The following is an 18004-nucleotide window of genomic DNA, read 5'->3' as shown; positions in this document are numbered from 1 at the left end:
CAGTGCTTAAATGTAGGTTTTGCTTAACATACGCCTGTAACGTAGATGATTACTCTTCTATAGTGATTATGCTTCTTCTTAAAATTTAAGTTATTTATTCAGAAAAAAATAGTTTTTAACCATCATAATTAGTAAAGGGTTTAGGCTCTGGAATCTTGTGTCTCCTTTTTGGCTTCACTTATTACCAGCTGCGTGACCACAGAGATAATAACAATATCCACTTCACAGAGTAGTTGGAATATATTAATGGAGATCAGTGTTTTTGCAGAGTTCCTGCCCGGAATAAATACTGGTCACTGTTATCCAATGCTTTTATTAAAATGGGTGAGGTGGGCAGGTAAGTACTACTCTATATCCTGTATGCTGTATCTCATTAAATCTGTTTGCTATTGTGTTAGACATGAAGCACTATTGCCTCTGGGAATTCCAGAAATATCTGGACTCCTCCAGACTTCAGACTAAAGGAAGCTATGGGGGTGTTAGTGTTTTCTCTGGAGTTGCCTCATGTCAGGTGTATATATACTAGGCATACCTTAATTCTGCAATGACTCATACTCACCAGTACTTATCAGAAATGTAAATAAAGAATCCTATACGTAATGACGAAAAGATAGGGGGAACCATAAGAAAAATGAAAAAGAACAAGAAATAGTCTCTGAAACTCCCGTCAATCCAGATACAAGGACAAGTCCTATAGGACGTTCCAGGCTCTAGGGATCCCTAAAGCCCCCAGGGTTTGCCTTTTCCACCTGGGTGTGGGCCTGTGGCTCAGGCTGAATCACTACCACATAACGAGTCCAGCTGTTTCCATTTTCAGAGCTGAGAGACCTTCCTTGGCCTCCAGGTTGTCAAAGGCAGTCATTTGCAGTGCTTTTAAAACTATTGAAGTGACTTCTGCTTTAGAAGGCAAAAAATAAATTCCGCCCTATTGTTAGACTGTGCACCAACCTGGGAGCCCAATCCTAAATTATAAAAAGGAAAAAGTTACTCCAACTCTTCATTTAGAAACCACTCTTGCAATGGGACTCTTTTGATTTAGCAGCACATTTTAACATGGAGGAAAAAGAAAAGAGGAAAAATATTAAACATTATAAGAATGGCAACTTCAAAATAGCATTGGTTACAATTTACGACTTTAGGGGGAAAAGGAGCTAAAACTCGTCTAACTCTAACAAGTTGTTTAAGATTGTTAGTAAATACATGGAAATAAATTTATTTTGGAAAGACATTTTATTATTGTTTGCAGAAGACTTTGCAAGGTAGTATGTGGTAAAGTATTTAAAGTTAAAAGTGCTAGAGATGAGTTAGATCAGATTCTGGCTTATTTCCCAGAAAATACAATATTCTATAAAGGAAAGCGTCATAATCAGTTTCTTATGCTACTCATTCAGGTGTCTCCCGTTGAACTGAAATTTAAACCAGATCTTCAAAGAGAAACCTACTTAAAATGTAAAGGAATAAGACCAGATACCAATAGTAGGTGAATGGTTTTTCTCTGTATGTATAAGAACTTTAGATGCATGAAATTTATAACTTGCAAAGAATTAGTAGAAATATTGTATACAGTAACACAATATTGATAAATTTACAAAATTAGTACATACTTATTAAAGAAAAAAAGGTTTCAATTTCACTCTCATAGATAACATAATTAGATAATCCTGTTCTGATTTAAAGGCTACACCAGATTAAGAAAATGCTAATCACTGTGCTAGGCGCTGACTTGTGCTTGGTAGATGTTAAAGGAATGAATGAAGAACATCGGCTGTAAACCAAGCTGATAATGAGGTAGGCAGAGAATATTGAGAACTAAGAAAAATGCCTGAAGTGAATCGAACGTGCAGTTAGGCCCTTGTTAAGGATAGTCAAATGATTTATACATTTTTAAAAATTTCTTTCCTTCTTTCTTTCTTTCTTTCTTTCTTTCTTTCTTTCTTTCTTTCTTTCTTTCTTTCTTTCTTTCTTTCTTTCCTTTCTCTTCCTTCCTTTCTTTTCCTTTCTTTCTTTCTTGACATCCAGGTCCAATTTATTTTCCTTTTTCTCTCTTTGGGAGTCCAATGGGAGAAAACCACAAGGGGCAGGGAGGCCTCCAGCTGGAGTAGGGCGCGACGGAACTGGAATAGGTGGCAGTCATTCCTGCCAGTCGTGACAGGCATAGGGCACCACTGTGTATCTGTCTTTGGCGCTATTCTTTCAGCTCCGGATCCTGCTGCTTCATCCAGTGAGGGAAGTAACTGCTGGCTGGTCTGGATGAGACTGGCCAGGTCCTTCTGCGAGTCCGCGAGGGGTTAGGGCCACCGGAAGCCATCTCGGACACCAACTGTTGAACTTGGAGATTGCTCATGAGGTTTGACGCCTTGCTCATTGAGCTCGGGTTGCGTGGCATGCCGCGAAATCCAAGCTGCCGACACCTCCCGGAGGTTCGGCACCTGTCTCAGCCTCCTTCGCTGTCTTCGACTTTCTTGCACGACTGATGTCAGGATCCAACTCATGGGCCCTCTTGAAGTAAGCAGAGGCCGCGTTGTGCTTGTCTGCAGAGCACAGCGCCGCGCTCACAGAGGTGCCAGCAGCTTCAAGTTTTCTGTTTTCATCTGCTCATTTCTTCCTTCGGTTTCGAGGCGTTCGGCCTGGGCCCAGTGTTTCCTCTGAAGGTGGGGTTCGCTCAGGGCTTTTCGGCTCCTGTGACATCTCCTTGTCGGCTTCTGCGACTTCGGATATTTCCAGAATAGTCTGAGGGAGTGCGGGGTCGCTGTCTGCCACCATCGCGCCAAAAGCCATCTGGAGGCGCTTGGATGTACAGGAATTTACGTTCTTGTGCTTTGAAGTTTTCTGTAAAAGATACATGGAGATGAACTCATTGCTAGAAGAATTAAGGTGATGTACCCTGGAAACCTGTTTTGTTGCTACTATTACTGTTTCTTTGCTCTATAGCGTAGGTTCTTAAATTTTGTACCACCAGGGGACACGGACAGTGATTTTCACAGTGATTGAGGGACACTACCAGCATTTGGCAGCTGACAGCCAAGGGTGATAGCCATACTGCAATACAAGAACCATTTGGCACAAAGACGAATTTCTCATAACTTTGAAATAGCTACTTCACATTCATAGAATTGAAATGCCTATTTATAATTATCGGAACCTAGAATCCCACTGTTGTTTATGAGTAAAGACAAAAGTATTGGGGGCATGTTTTTAAATATACTAGATTTTCTAGGAATACAACTGCAGTGTAAATGAAAGTTTCAGTTTGTTTGTTTATTTATTTGCATTTATTACCAGGGCGGTAATACCAAAATATACTGGGAATTTCACCATCTTTGTAGTCAAGGTCTAGACTGGAATTAGTCCTAGTGGCCTTCTTCCTAATTCTGTTCCTGAGAGCCTCCTTCCCTGTTAGGAGGTGAGGAATATTGACCTGAGTTAAAGAACTTTTCTCCCTAAGGTTTATAGAAAAGCTGCTGTAAAGCGGCCACCCCAGGCAACCTTTCTCTGGTTTTGTTAAACCTAAAAGGACAAAGGGACCTCCCAAGAAGAAGTAATCGCAAACTCATCCTCCCCATACCAGCCTAAGGGAAAAGGAAGCAATTTAGAAAGAGAGGAGAATCCAAACAGAGAGCACTCCACACCACAGAGCTTGTAACCCCTTAGTTCTTCCCTGGAAATGCTCTTCCAGCACAATGGTCCACTTTGTCTCTCTATCAATACTGAGAAAGAGAGGCTTAGAGCTACTCCTATGGTGTATGGCCGATACTTACAATAATTCTCTAGAGCTATTTTAAACTATTTTAAAAATCACAGGCTGCTTTAGCCTGTGGGCTATAATTTCATGACCTCTATTCTACAGCACAGTAATCTTCTATAAGGTGTGTGTGTGTGTGTGTGTGTGTGTGTGTGTGTGTCTGTGTGTGTTTTAATGCAGGAGTAATAGAAGATTTCAGAAGTGAAATGTAGAATTGCTAACAGAATGGATCTGGCCTCAAACACCTGGAAATCACAGTGAAGACAATAATAGAAGACAATAAAATAAGACCATCATGAAAAGAGAAGGAAATGTCCTTTATTATGCATGTAAGACATACTAGTAGAATATATTGAAAATTGAAAAGGAGAAATTTAAAATTATGGAGATGATTTCTTTCAGAGAGAGACACTGTTAAACTCTATTTAGCAAGATATTTTTGCACATGTACAAGTATTACTTTATATACAATGTTACATTCTAATTTTCTCACCCAGTGTTACTTCATAAACTTTCCTTTGTGTTATTTTTTGTATGTGTTATTAAACGGGCTTCCAAAAACAGGATTTTAAACATCTACCTAAAATTCTAACATAAAGCTGTGTCACATTTTATTAGACCTCGTTACCTTGACATAGCAGTGGAAAAAAAAAAAAAGAAAGGATAAGTGAAAGTTCAGAGAATGAGTAATGATTACTCAGTTTAACACGTTAAACCTAAAAAAAGAGTGGCTGCAGGCATACCTAATTATAGATTTCAGAAGATGACTAAGGGCATCATCTGAAGAAGCACCTCAAGGGAGAGGGCGGGTACTTTTACATACGAAGGGAAGACACCTGGGTGTATTTTGCATCGTAAACTTAATGATTATTTAGAAAAGTATTTTTTTTAAAAAATAGCCATAAGGTGTTTGAAAAGTGTTAATTCTTCTGGATACATTCCTGAAAAAGAAATGGAGGTTCTACATACCTAGACAAAAGAGAGCATGTTCAAAACTGCTGTAATTATAATTTAAGATGATGAGGAGTTCCTGAACTGTGGTTAATATACTCGGTGTACATTGCCTACATGGATGGATGGATGGATGGATGGATGGATGGATAGATGATAGATAGATAGATAGATAAAGTGAATACGATGGTTCCTCCTGCTTGAAAATAACAAAAAAACTTTATAGCCATGTTATAACAAAGATCGTATGTCAAATACAAAAACATTGAAATGAATTCTGTAGTTGTGTTGGCCTCTTGCAGGAAAATCGTACCATCTACAATTGCGACTGTCCCCTACTTATTGTTAGGAGTAAAAACATATCATACCAACATTTCTTATTATTAGAAAAGTAACTTATTGTTTTCCAATATAGAGATGAAAAAGACCAGAATAGAATCTTAGTTAAAATGTAATCATTTAAAAATTTTAAAATCCAAAAGTGTAATTTTTTATAGGATTAACAAATTGTAAACATTTGTTTTCATCTAACTAGGCATAAGCATTTCTCCAAAGCTTGTTTTAAATTTCCCAAATTTATCGAGAGAGCGTGTTTGTGTGCATACATATGTGTAATATCATTTGCTACTTAACGTAAAGCTATTCTTGGTATTCTGTGAGAATTGCCTTATGTAAACACTGGGTAAGCTGACACTCTACAATCATGCTTAAGGTACAATTATGAATACTTTTATAAAAAAGTGGCCTCAAAGTGTCATTGTATTTATGAAAACAGTACATTGTTATGTCAGATGTAACTTTGGTCACAACTTGATTGGAGTCTGCTAACAGAAGACAACAGCAAACCACCCTCGCTGAAATACAGACAGTCTTGAATAGGGGCAGTCTCAAAAATTTTATAAAAATAGCCAAAGTGAATATGACCAAACTATTTTTTTTTTGCATGTATAGATCTTAAAATTACCTTTTTATTATACCTCTTTTTTCCAAAAGATTACTGATAACTGATTGGAAGCCCTTTAAAATGGAAAGTGCCTCTCAAATGATAAATTATTGCAAAACGGCTGCTTGAAGAATAGGATGAATGTCAAATAAGAGATAACTCACATAATTTGAAATGGACATTTATAATTTCCCTTTAAGTACAATGTGCCTCTCTTGACTCAGGGTGCGTTTCTATCTTATATGTGATGTTACTGTGGAATATGGCAATAGAGTGTGGCGAAGGTGAAGGGACGTACATGTCTATACGTATTGATTATGTGACTATCTTACATGAGATTGTACTGGCCATTTTGTTGGAGTGTCTTTCTCCTTCGCTCACTTTGAGGATGCTAGTGATGATGTTGAAGAATCCCACATGATGACAATTTATAGGACTTGAGGACAGCCTTCAGGGACAACCTTTAAGAGACTGAAGCCCTTATTCCAATGTCAAAAGAAGCTGAATTCTACCAACAACCTGAGTTAATTTGGAAGTCAATCCTTCCCTTAGTATAGGATGAGACCTCAGCTCTGACAGAAACTAGGATGGCAACCTTGGGAGAATTTAAGTGGAGAAAACAGGTAAGCCATGCCTGACTCCTCCCACAGAAACTATGAGATAACAAATGTGTTCTCGAACCTTGAGTTTGTGATATTATTCCTCAGCAATAGATAATATACTTATCTGGAAAAAAAAATGGTTAATGTATCATTATTTCTAAGGTTGTTGTGAAAAGAATATTGATAATGATTTTTTTTAAATATATGCTCAAAGCATTCTTTTATTGAGAATTAAATGTTTGTAAATTAGGCAGTTGAAAAGAAGTAAGTCTCTTTTTTAAGTTCATGTATTTATTTTGAGATGGGGAGGGGCAAAGAGAGAGAGTGGGAGAGAGAGAACCCCAAGCAGACTCTGTGCTGTTGGCCCAGAGCCCTATGCGGGACTCAACCCCACAAACCATGAGATCATGGCCTGAGCTGAAAGCAAGAGTCAAAGGCTTAACCAACTGAGCCACCCAGGCACGCCCAAAAAGTAGGTCTTTAAATGGACAGAAGGAAATGGTTATAGAACATGTTGAATCTTGATGTAAGAGTTATATGTTCTTGGTTTCTTCATTTTTGTTCTTATTTATTTATTTATTTATTTATTTATTTTTTTAAATGAGAACTGAAAAAGGAGTAGGGATTTAGTGACATGGAGAACATTACTCACCTATTTTGGTGATGTGGTAGGAGGGGTGGCCTGACTATAGGTAAATTGAAAAGAAAGATGAAGAATAAAAAAGATTAAAGGAGATTAAAAAAAAGTGTTATCATAGGAAAGAGGATAATGTGGAGATAGTACTGGGGATGTGGTTTTAGAAGGAAGATGGTTGTTGTTGTTGTTGCTGTTTTAAGATGGAGAGAATTGAGGATATTTAAACATTTACTTTCAGAGCAATTGAAAGAGAAAGAGAAACGATGGACAGGTAAAGCTCATAAAAGGCTGAAGGAAAGAGAGTCCAATGTACAGTTGGAAATGCTAATGGCAGGTGAAGGACACCACATGTAATTTAACCAGACAGAAGAAAGATAAAGTATATGAGGCAAGTTTCTAGTTTTTTCTATGAAATAGTCATCCAGATATCTGCTATGACTGAGGGAGATTGGAGGAGGGTGGGATGGATTACACATTTAAGAAGAAAATCTTTGCAAAAAAGTGCTGAGAAGAGTGGAACCATGAGTTTATTAGTAAAACTTGCTGAGATCGCCAGGGAGTATGAAAAGTCCAGCTGAGTTAGTGTTTGCATCTTTTTTTGTTTATTTATATACTTTGAAAGAGAGAGAGTGAGAGAGCAGGGGAGGGGCAGAGAGAGAGGGATACAGAGAATCCCAAGCAGACCCCACACGGTCAGTGCAGAGCCCTACAGGACGCTCGAACTCACAAACCGTGAGATCATGACCTGCGCTGATATCAAGAGTTGGACGCTTAACTGACTGAGTCACCCAGGTCCCCAGTGTTTGCATCTTCAATGTAACATCTTCCCTCCCTGCCATAACTTTCTGTGGTAGTGCCTAGCTACTTTGAGTTTAGTCATGGAGAAAACAGGTAATCGGGTTAACCTAAAGTTGGGGTTTTGCCAAATGGCTGAAGAATAAAAAAGAGGTGTAATCTAAAAGTCCTCTTGAGATAGATAGCAGGGGATGTAGACCTCCTGTCTTTGTACAGCCTGCAGCTAAAAAATGTTTCCATTTTTAAATAGTTGAAAAGATATCAAAGGTGTGTAATATTTTAAGACATGTAAAAATTGTAAGAAACTCAAGCTGCAGTGTCTATAAAAAAAGCTTTTTGTTGTGAACACTGCCATACCCATTTGTTTATTGTCTGCAGCTGATTTTGCACTTACAATGGCAGGGTTGAGTGGTTGTGACAAAGAGCCTGTGCATACAAAACCTGAAATACTTGCTGTCTGGTTCCTGAGATAGAAAATGCAGGATTAGAAGGATTAGAAATCAAAGGACTGAGAAACTAAAATTGTGGCAGAGTTTTGTCCAGGGGATGGTTATAGAATTAATGCTTCTGGAAACAGAGCAATTTTATAGTACAAATGTCCAGATTGTAACCATGAGATTGAAACCTAGAGAGAGGCTAATCATTGGTGATTAGAAGGTCATGGGATTTAAAGTGTTTTTGGACAAGTCTATTATTTAAATACTGAAATCATTTAGGATGCATGAGCTAGGTGTCATAGTCATTGTTGAAAGATTGGAGGTATTAGGAGGTGGCAGGCAGAGAGTGGTTAGTTCAAAACAGAATAAGCTCCAAAATTACAGAGTTCTTTCAAAGGAGAGTGAGTACTTGCCTTTGAGAAGGATGGGTATTGAACATGATGTACTCTGAGACTGTAGACCAGAGCGGTGGGAAACCCTCATTGTCCTGTTGTAGGGAGGCAGAGGTGAACTTTAAAGCCCTGTTCTCAACAAAGCAAGGTCTTGGTCACTCAGTGCTGAAAGGTACAAAAGTTTATTTTTAGACAAAATATTCTTTATATGAGGAGTGTATGTTCGTGGCAAAAATAGTTTTAAATGACCGTTTCACTTCATATCCAGAATACAGCATGATGATTTAAGATGTTTGTCTTTTCAAAATTTCTTCTGTATTATTAGGGTTATCTTCAATGAGTATATTCTAAAAAATTTATAAGTCAAAAATTTATACAAATGTTTTCATTATCAAAGGTTAAACTGTTATATTAAGGTATAATTGACAGGCAATAAAATACACATATTTAATATGTCCAGTTTGATAAGTTTTGACACATGGACACATATAGTCATGAAACCATCAGTATAAATCAAGATAGTGAATATATCCATTGCCCCCAAAAGTCTTTATGTCTAATCATCTATTTCTGCGAATAATAAAACTTTCCCTATGATGTGCCTGGGCTTGGGTGGCTCAGTTGGTTAAGTGGCCGACTCTTGATTTCAGCTCAGGTCATGATCTCATGGTTTGTTTGTGAGTTCGAGCCCCGCATGGGGTTCTGTGCTCACAGTGAGGAGCTTGTTCCCAAACCTCTGTATTCCTCTCTCTGCCCTCCCCTTCAAAAATAAATAAATGTTAAAAAAATTAAAAAAAAAAACTTTACCCAATTTTAAAGTATACGGTATATTTCATTCATTTGTTCTTTCACTCTTCAGTAATGAGTAAATTGACATGAATACATTGAGATGAGTTTTTATGCCCAGGCTTCTAATGGTATATATAATATGGTGTATACCTAATGGCTTATATAATGCCAGATAATCTAAGAATATACATATTATCAAAAACAAATATTCCATTTTCCCAAAGTGTAAGTAATATATATTTTTTAAAAAATCTCCATGGGTGCCTGGGTGGCTCAGTCAGTTAAGTGTCTGACTTTGACTCAGGTCATGATCTCATGGTTTGTGAGTTCCAGACCCACAACGGGCTGTGTGCTGACAACTCAGAGCCTGGAGCCTGCTTTGGATCTGTGTCTCCCTCTCTCTGCCCCTCCCCTGCTTACCCTCTGCCCCTATCTCTTTCAAAATTAAATAAACATTTTTAAAAAAAATTTTTAAATAAAAAATCTCCTGATTAGTGTATTTTTTATAAAGAAACAAATCCCTCAAATAAATGAAATTACTCTATGGTGCAGATTTTATACAATATTTTGCTCTGAAGATTTAATTATTCAGCATAGTTTTCAAAAGCATTTTATACTCCTTTAGATTCTGACCTTGTTGAAAATGTGTTAAAGACGACTATTCCAATATTGATTGTAGGATTTGAGCTCCTTTTTATTCTGAGAGACTAGATTGTCTTTCTGCAAAGGTCATTCATTTCATTAATGGGAATGGAGAGGTATTGGGTTGCCTCATACCTACATCTCTTCAACAATACACAGGAGGCATTCCATATCTACAGTAGTGCCTCTGAATCTATAGAACATTAGAAATGACACAAGAGCCAAGTTATTTAAATCTTGAAAAATCAATCATCCTTTTTGTAATGTTATATCCAGAAGTACCTAATAAGAGATAGTTCTTAATAAAAAAAAAAAAAATTTTAACCCATTGTTCAAATGCTAGCAATAATTAAAAAAAAAAACATGTTTATAGACCTTTATGCAGATCTTTTCATACCCCCAAAATTGAAATGGAACTTATTTAAATATTTTAAGGTGCTAATGTTAATACAAAAACAATATCGAAAATTATAGCATTTTTTTGTGTTAAAGCTTTAAATATAATTATATCAGTTTCAAAACACTTATTCATTTTGTTTGTCTCTATTACAGATCCTAGAAAATAATGCTCAGTAAAAGGTAATAAGGGCAGCCAGCCACACAGGATTAAAGCAGGGTTCAAAATGTGCCTTTTTACCCTAAATACTGGTCTGAAAAAAATTCTTCTGTCATATCACGCTAGATATTTATAGACGGTTGAAATATAAGAAATTAGTTGTGTAACATTATAAATCATAATTATGCTTAGCATTTATTTCTTAGTAATTACAGCTTTTTAACTTTTTGGCTTGTAATACAAATGTAGAGTTAGTATGGTAAATGACTTGGATTTTTGAGGGAAAAGCTTTATACACAGAGGAAATTGCAAGTACAAAGGCTATGAGATGGAGTGTGCTTAGCCAGGCTGAGAACTGTCAAATAAAAAGTCAGTGTGATTGCAGGGGGGTGAGAGAGAGGAATGATAGATAAGGTAGAAGACGTAGCAGGGGCCAGACCCAGAAGAACCTCACAGACCACTTATAAGGATTTGACTTTTACTCTTGTTGATATGGATTGGAAAAACGTTGGTGGGAAGATACCTAGACATTTCCAGTTACTGAGATGGGGGTAGTAGGTTTGCAGACTGAAGGGGCAAAGAGCAAGTCAGAAACCAAAAATTCTGCTTTGAGCATGTTTATTAAACATCCAAGTGGAAATATCTAGAAGGTAATTAGATACACAAATCTATTTGAGTATACTGAAGGGGTTCAGGGTTTTTGTTTTGTTTTTGTTTTTGTTTTTATGTGAATTTAGCATCCTCAGTGAACAGATTTTGTGAAAAGCCATGGTCTTGGATGAGATTACTAGAGGATGTACCAGTAAGTGTTCAGTGGAAGAAGTAGGACCTTTTAGGAGGTATGTGTGGATTTGTTACAGGGACTTAACCCTACACGTTTGCCGAAGCTTGTTAATAGGTCTTTGTAAGGCTGGTGTCTTCATAGCTGAGGCTAGAATTTGAAGTACAGTGGGCAGGCAGAAGAGAAGTAGAGGCAAATAACAAGCTGGAACCAAATAAGAACTTGAATCCAGCGAAGATGGGCTGAACTCAGTGTCCACACTTGTTGCTTCTGACCTTCATGATGTGGGTGTCCGGAAGAAGCCAAGCCTCTTAATTATGGTGATAAAGATACACCCTTGACCTTGGAGACAGAAAACCTGAAGGAGTTTCTTGGGAAGGTGGAGTAGTTGCAAATAAAAGACAATATGTGTGTTACAAAATGATTGCTGGTTTTTTTGTTTGGTTGGTTGGTTGGTTTTTGTTGTTGTTTTGGTTTTTTTGTTTGTTTTTTCCACCCTGCAAATTTCCCAAGAGTTTCCTGCATGGCCCAGCCTAACTGGAAATAGACAAAAAGGGAATTCTGGGAGAGGTAGTTCAGCTTAGCCAAATCCACATGTGGCAAATTCACCACACAAGGTGAATATAGGTACAGAAGAGATGAGGTGGTAGGTCTAAATCCTATAGGACTTAAAAATTTAGAGGTCAGGAATATGAGGGTTTCCAGGAAGTATCCTTAAATGCAAAGGGCATGTCCTTCATTAATTCCTACTTAGTTTTGGCTGCAAAGAGGTGTGAGTTCCAGATCTTAGACTCTGAGATGGAGACCACCTATTGAGGATGGATAAACAATAAGATCATGTTCATTGTTCTGAAACACCAGCCCTAGACATACCCCTGGACCGTGTTTAAAAGAGAAGTCAGATTTGTCATATTTAAACCACTGTCATTTGGGTTTTTTTCTGCTGCCTGCAACAAAACCTAATTCAAATTCATAGGATACATTCAAGAGAAAATGAGAGGTGAACAAATAAAGACAAAGTATAGATAATATTTTGACAGAATTTAACTATAACTTCGAACTCAGCAATGGATCTCCAGCTGGAGGATATGTAAGGGTAGGGGCAGATTTATTTTTATGGTGGGAAATGTTACTACATTTTTTATGAGGTTGGGGATTATGCAATAGAGAGAAATTATTTGATCCTATAGAAAATAATTAAATTGATGCAAGGAATTATGAACTGAATAATAGAAATAACAGAAAATTCTAGGAAAAACATTTAGTTTACTTGATTTCTTATCAAGACTAGGGAAATTATATTTGCATTATTCTCATACAGATACTGATATTGCTGTAGTTAAAAACAATATTCTGGGAATTGAAGCAAATTCGCATAATTTTTAAAATTTTTTTAATGTTTTTATTTTTGAGAGAGACAGAAAGAGAGAGAGACTGAGCACGAGCGAGGGAGGGGCAGAGAGAGAAGGAGACACAGAATCCAAAGCAGGCTTCAGGCTCTGAGCTGTCAGCACAGAGCCCAATGCGGGGCTCGCAACTCATGAACCACGAGATCATGACCGGAGCTGAAGTTGGACACTTAATCAACTGAGCCACCCAGGCGCCCTAATCAGGTAATCAGAAAGAAATAGTTGGTATGTCATGTTCTTAATGCTGTAAAAATTACTTCATTGAAAATAATTGGTAAGGCAGACTTTTTATTTGAAAACTTACATCACTCAGTGAATCTCTAATTCAATTTTCACCTTTATTTTTAACACACATTGTTGTTTCTTTTATTTTAGTCCAAGATACAGTTTATCAGACTTACTGTAAGAATACGTTGCACCAATTAGCTTTAATGTTTAGCTATTAAAATTTCATTCAAGGATGCCTGGGTGGCTCAATTGGTTAAGCATCTGACTTTGGCTCAGGTCGTCATCTCGCAGTTCGTGAGTTTGAGCCCCTTGTTGGGCTTGCTGCTGTCAGCGGAGTGCCTGCTTTGGATCTTCTGTCCCCCTCTCTCTCTGCCCCTCTTTCTCTCAAAAATAAACATTAAGAAAGTAAAATAAATAAAATTTTATTCAAAGTGTACAGTTTTTATTAAAATTCCACTTTTATACTTTTCCTTACAATAGTAACTGATCCATCGTCATCATTAGGCAACTTATTAAAATTCCCGTGTAATTGATTTTAGGCATAGCTCTATGCACATACACTAATTTATCCTTGGAAAAATGCTAATTTCTTAGTCTTATCCAATACAAAGTGAAATCCTAGCTTGAAATATTCTTTCTGTTTAGATCTCTGGGAGAAGGCGGGTTTGCTTGTTTTGGTCAGCAAGCAGAGTGAGGTTGGAGTGTAGAGCCGTTGATATTTTCTGTTCATATTTTTGCATAATTTATTACCTATTACACACATGAGAGTATATAAAGAAAAGATAGTTATATGCAATTATAATATTATCCCATAGTAATTGTAATGTTAGAGATGCTTTAGGTATGAGGCACCATAGTCGTAAAATCAGGAATGATTAAATTTAGAGTTCTACAAACTATGAAATTTTCTACTGAGTTTGCTAAATTCTAACCAATAGGTCTTCACAAGACATATTTTCCTATTTATTACCTTTTTTCTGACACATTTATGGTCATCTCTTCAAAGTTCAAAGCCTTTTCATAAATATTTTCTGAACAGAAGTCTTAATATTTCTTAAATGTTCTCCAAGAAAACTTAGATTATTTTCCCTTAACTGGCAAGACCCATTTTTATCAGTCATGAAAAGTGGCTATGCTCAGAATATAAAGTGTCACATTATGACTGGATAAAGCACATTCTTTTATTTTGTAAGAGGGAACCAATCGTGAGCAGGAGCAGGTTTGTAAAGTAGTTTCATTTACAAATGAAAACATGTAGTACCAGTCTTGGCCTCCACATGGTGCTGGTGTTATGTCCTGGGAGATCTAGGCCCAAACTACCTGGTAATGCAACATAACCACTCCTACTGCCCATCAAAACTAATCACAGTAATGAAACAACTGATTCAAATAAAAAGGCGCTATACCTGAAATTTTGCCTTATGTAAAAGCTGGCTTGTGCACAATAATAATTTTGCCAAGTCACTTGTGGAAATTATAGTGAAACTAAATAAAAACGACATGAAATGATGAGTTTAGTGATTCTTGTTTCATCTTCGGGGATCTCACGAATGGGCTCAACATCACTTTTTCTTTTTATCTATGTATTGTTTTCTCTCTTCCATAGATGGCTACTTGGAATGGTGTTAAGGAAAGGAGATCCTTGGAAAAGAGATTTTGTAGGATTTCTGCCAGGTTTTTTCTCTTTCGTCATTGTGATTCCTTTGAACTCTAAAAGTCACTTTCATAGCCAAAATCTGATTTATTTTGAATATTTTGATTTTCTGTCAGATTCTTCACAACTTTAAAGTTAGTGTTTTGTTTCCATTTATTTTAATGTGAAACAGGTATATACATTGAGTTGATGGCATAAAGTTTTTTATCCATTTGCCAACTGTATGACAATTGAAGATACTATAAAATATTATAAAACATTTGGCCTTTTTGTTCAGGTTCTTGCCAGCTGACTAAGGCATAATTGCACTGGCTTTATCTAATTCCTTCCTCTTCTTCTTTCATAATGGGACCCAACTGTTTTCTTCACTCAGGCTTACATATCGGTCATTCAGTCAAGAGAAAGTGGACAATTAAAGAAATTATTCAAATAATTAACAGAAAGAAACTGATTTTGGGTCTCTATATTAAGCCATATAACATGCCTTTTATCATTTATTTCACCCATTTAAATATTTATTGAGTAAATTACTTCATGCCAACTGGTTTGGATCTGGCTTTAGCAGTGGTAGTTAAAAAACAATGCAGAGCACAGAGAAAAAGAAAGAGGACTTAAGAATTGAAACTAAGAAAATATGTTTTAAAATTATACTGAATTATCAATTCAATTCCATTGAATTACTGTTATTATCACTTTCTTCCCTTCTTTCTTTCCTTCCCTCCTTTTTTAAAAAAAGTAAATAATCCAGGAACTGACCTTGAAAAAATTAGATCACTTCTTGCCTGGAAGACAAATAAATGGTCTTAAAAATATAAAATGGTCTTAAATTCTAGAATGAGATTACAGATGCCAGTGGAGGGTTAACTTCTTTACTGTAGTTTATGACACTTATTATTGGTTTCATGCTGAGTCCATTTCTTAACAGGACTGAGTATAAAGCGTTGCCTTTGTTTTAGGTACGTTAGTGGTAATGTCGTTTGAAAATGTTGGACTCTTTTGGACGAAATCATATAAACATCAGTAACTATTTGTAAGTGATTTATTACCCTTAAATACTTTGTTGGAAATGTCGTTCTCCTGGAATTGTAACTAAAAATATGTGTGTGTGCACATACATGCATACATATTTCCAGAAATAAGAATAACTATTATTACCTGACAATTTTTTAAAATACCTATTTATTACACAATTATTATACTTTTCAATATAGAATAAAGAATATTATTAGGAATAAAAGCTATTTGCTTAGTTCCCTTGCAGATTTAGTCTTCAATAATTCTGCCCGCTATATTATTTAGCTCCAGGGTATGCCTAATTACCAAGGTAAGAAGACAAAGCTAACAGCCTACAAGAGTTAGATCTAGACAACTAAAAACTGAGTACATTTGTGCAGCTGGACACTGGAAGCAGAAGGAACAGAGTGCGCTGTGCCATCTGCGACAACCTCAGGGGGAGAGTTTCATCCGGTGAGTTCGGTCACAGAGGCTGGTGTCAACTGAAGCACCAACTGCCTTGACTTTATCCTCTAATAGTCTACCTAGGTCATTATCAACTTATTAAAGGTAAGTTCCTTTTAGTGTAATGATTTGGAAGAGTCACTATGCAGTCTTATCTAAATAATATTTTCCAAGAAGACAAATATAATGGTTGGAGCACAGGTCCTAGAGTCTGGGTTTGAAGTGGTGGGTCTGTCACTTACCATCTTTCACTTCAGGCAAATTACTTGACATCTGTATCCCGGATTCTTATGCGTAAACGACAGTAAAGATGGTTTCTATGGCATGGGGCTGTTGTCTGGATTAAATTGGATTATATATGAATGTGCCTTACAAGGTGCCTAGCATACATAGAACAACAAATTAACATTATTAAATTATATTGCTAATTTTATTCCATTAATGGAATCAGTTTGAAGTACTGTGCTAGATGGTGCAGATACCATTCACATATTACTAACAATTCCTCATTGGTGCCACCAGTTACTCACCAATGTATGTTACAACAGACATAAACCAATAAATTATGATATATTAGAGAAGTTTCTGTTACATTTTTTTAAAGCACCTGATTGGAGCTCAACCTTTTTAAAGAATTCTCTGTAACTCATAAGGAAGAATATAGGAAAACCTCTCAAGACGAACACATTAAAGGATTTTCAGGGCACCTGGGTGGCTCAGTTAGTTAAGCATATAATCTTGGTTTTGTGCAGGTCATGGTCTCAGGGTTCGTGAGTTTGAGCCCCGAGTCGGGGTCTGCTCACTGACCGATTGCAGAGCTTGCTTGGGATTCTCCCTCTCTTCCTCTCTCTTTGTCCCTCCCCCACTCATGCTCTCTCTCTTTCTCAAAATAAATAAAAATGAAAATAAAAAAAAAATAAAGGATTTCAGAGTTAATGGCAAACACAATTTTATTTTGTCATAAAGAGGGCACGAGGAACATTGCTACTCTTTGATTAAAATCACTTAAAAGCTGATACTCAACTCACAATGCTTATCCTGCTTTTCTTTACTATCAAAGACCTAAAACAAAATTAGAATAAACCTCGTGTAAGTCAGAAACAAAGAATTCAAAATTTTATAAAATATAATTTTTTTTCAAATTTTGAGGGTTTTTTTTTTTGAATAGCTGATCAACATAGAAAGAAAAAGCCAGTGTATTGAATTGTTAGCTATCTAAATGATGATGTAAGAAATGGCATCAACCAAACCTCTTGCAGGCAAGTGACTGGAATGGATCCTGGATGGGACTCATTGATGGGATGTCATTCTTTGGACTACCCTTGACAACATACAAGATAATGTACTTGTCAATTTTTTCCAATCTTCTTGAATCACTGAATGTGGGAAACAGTCAATCCAGACTTCTGGAAATCTCACAGAGTGTGTGATATAGGGTATCTGGACTGACTAACCAGTGAATGTATCAGGGATCTTGGCCTGTAAAACCCAGTAATTGTGATGGCGGCAGCTTCAGCAGCAGCAGGTCACATTGGTGGGACATTTGAGACGCTCCAGATAGCAGCGTTAGCCAGAGTAGGAGGATTAGGAAACCTCAAGTGCCCTGACCACCATCAGGAAAGTTTATCTTTAGTTCCTAAAAGACTCATCATCCTCTCTATTGTGATATGTTGATGTATTAATGATTTTAATCATAATGTTCTTGAGATGTGCTATTTGTTCGCCTATAAATACTGTTTATGGCATCATTTATGTGTACAGAGTTCAATGGGAGAAGCTCAGGGCATATCCCACTTTATTCTAAAAGTGACATGGGACTCACTTTGTATCTTAGTCCTCAGTATGCACATCTCTTACTGGCTATACGTAAGTATAGTCTTAGTGACAGATAGGAAAGAATAGACTTAGTGACTAAGAAGTAAGTCTTAGTGACAGATAGGAAAGAATGCAGTATCAGTGACTTATTGATGCTCTGTGTTCACCCAAGA

At 36.7% G+C, this 18004-nt stretch overlaps 1 pseudogene; it reads right to left on the bottom strand.

The window, feature by feature from the left end:
• Positions 1-2185: 2185 nt before the first annotated feature.
• Positions 2186-2844, bottom strand: LOC123607248 (annotated as a pseudogene).
• Positions 2845-18004: the final 15160 nt, after the last annotated feature.

The sequence above is a fragment of the Leopardus geoffroyi genome, chromosome A2 (assembly GCF_018350155.1).
Source record: "Leopardus geoffroyi isolate Oge1 chromosome A2, O.geoffroyi_Oge1_pat1.0, whole genome shotgun sequence".
In the NCBI taxonomy this organism is placed as follows: Eukaryota; Metazoa; Chordata; class Mammalia; order Carnivora; family Felidae; genus Leopardus; species Leopardus geoffroyi.
This window is presented reverse-complemented; position numbering and strand designations above follow the sequence as displayed.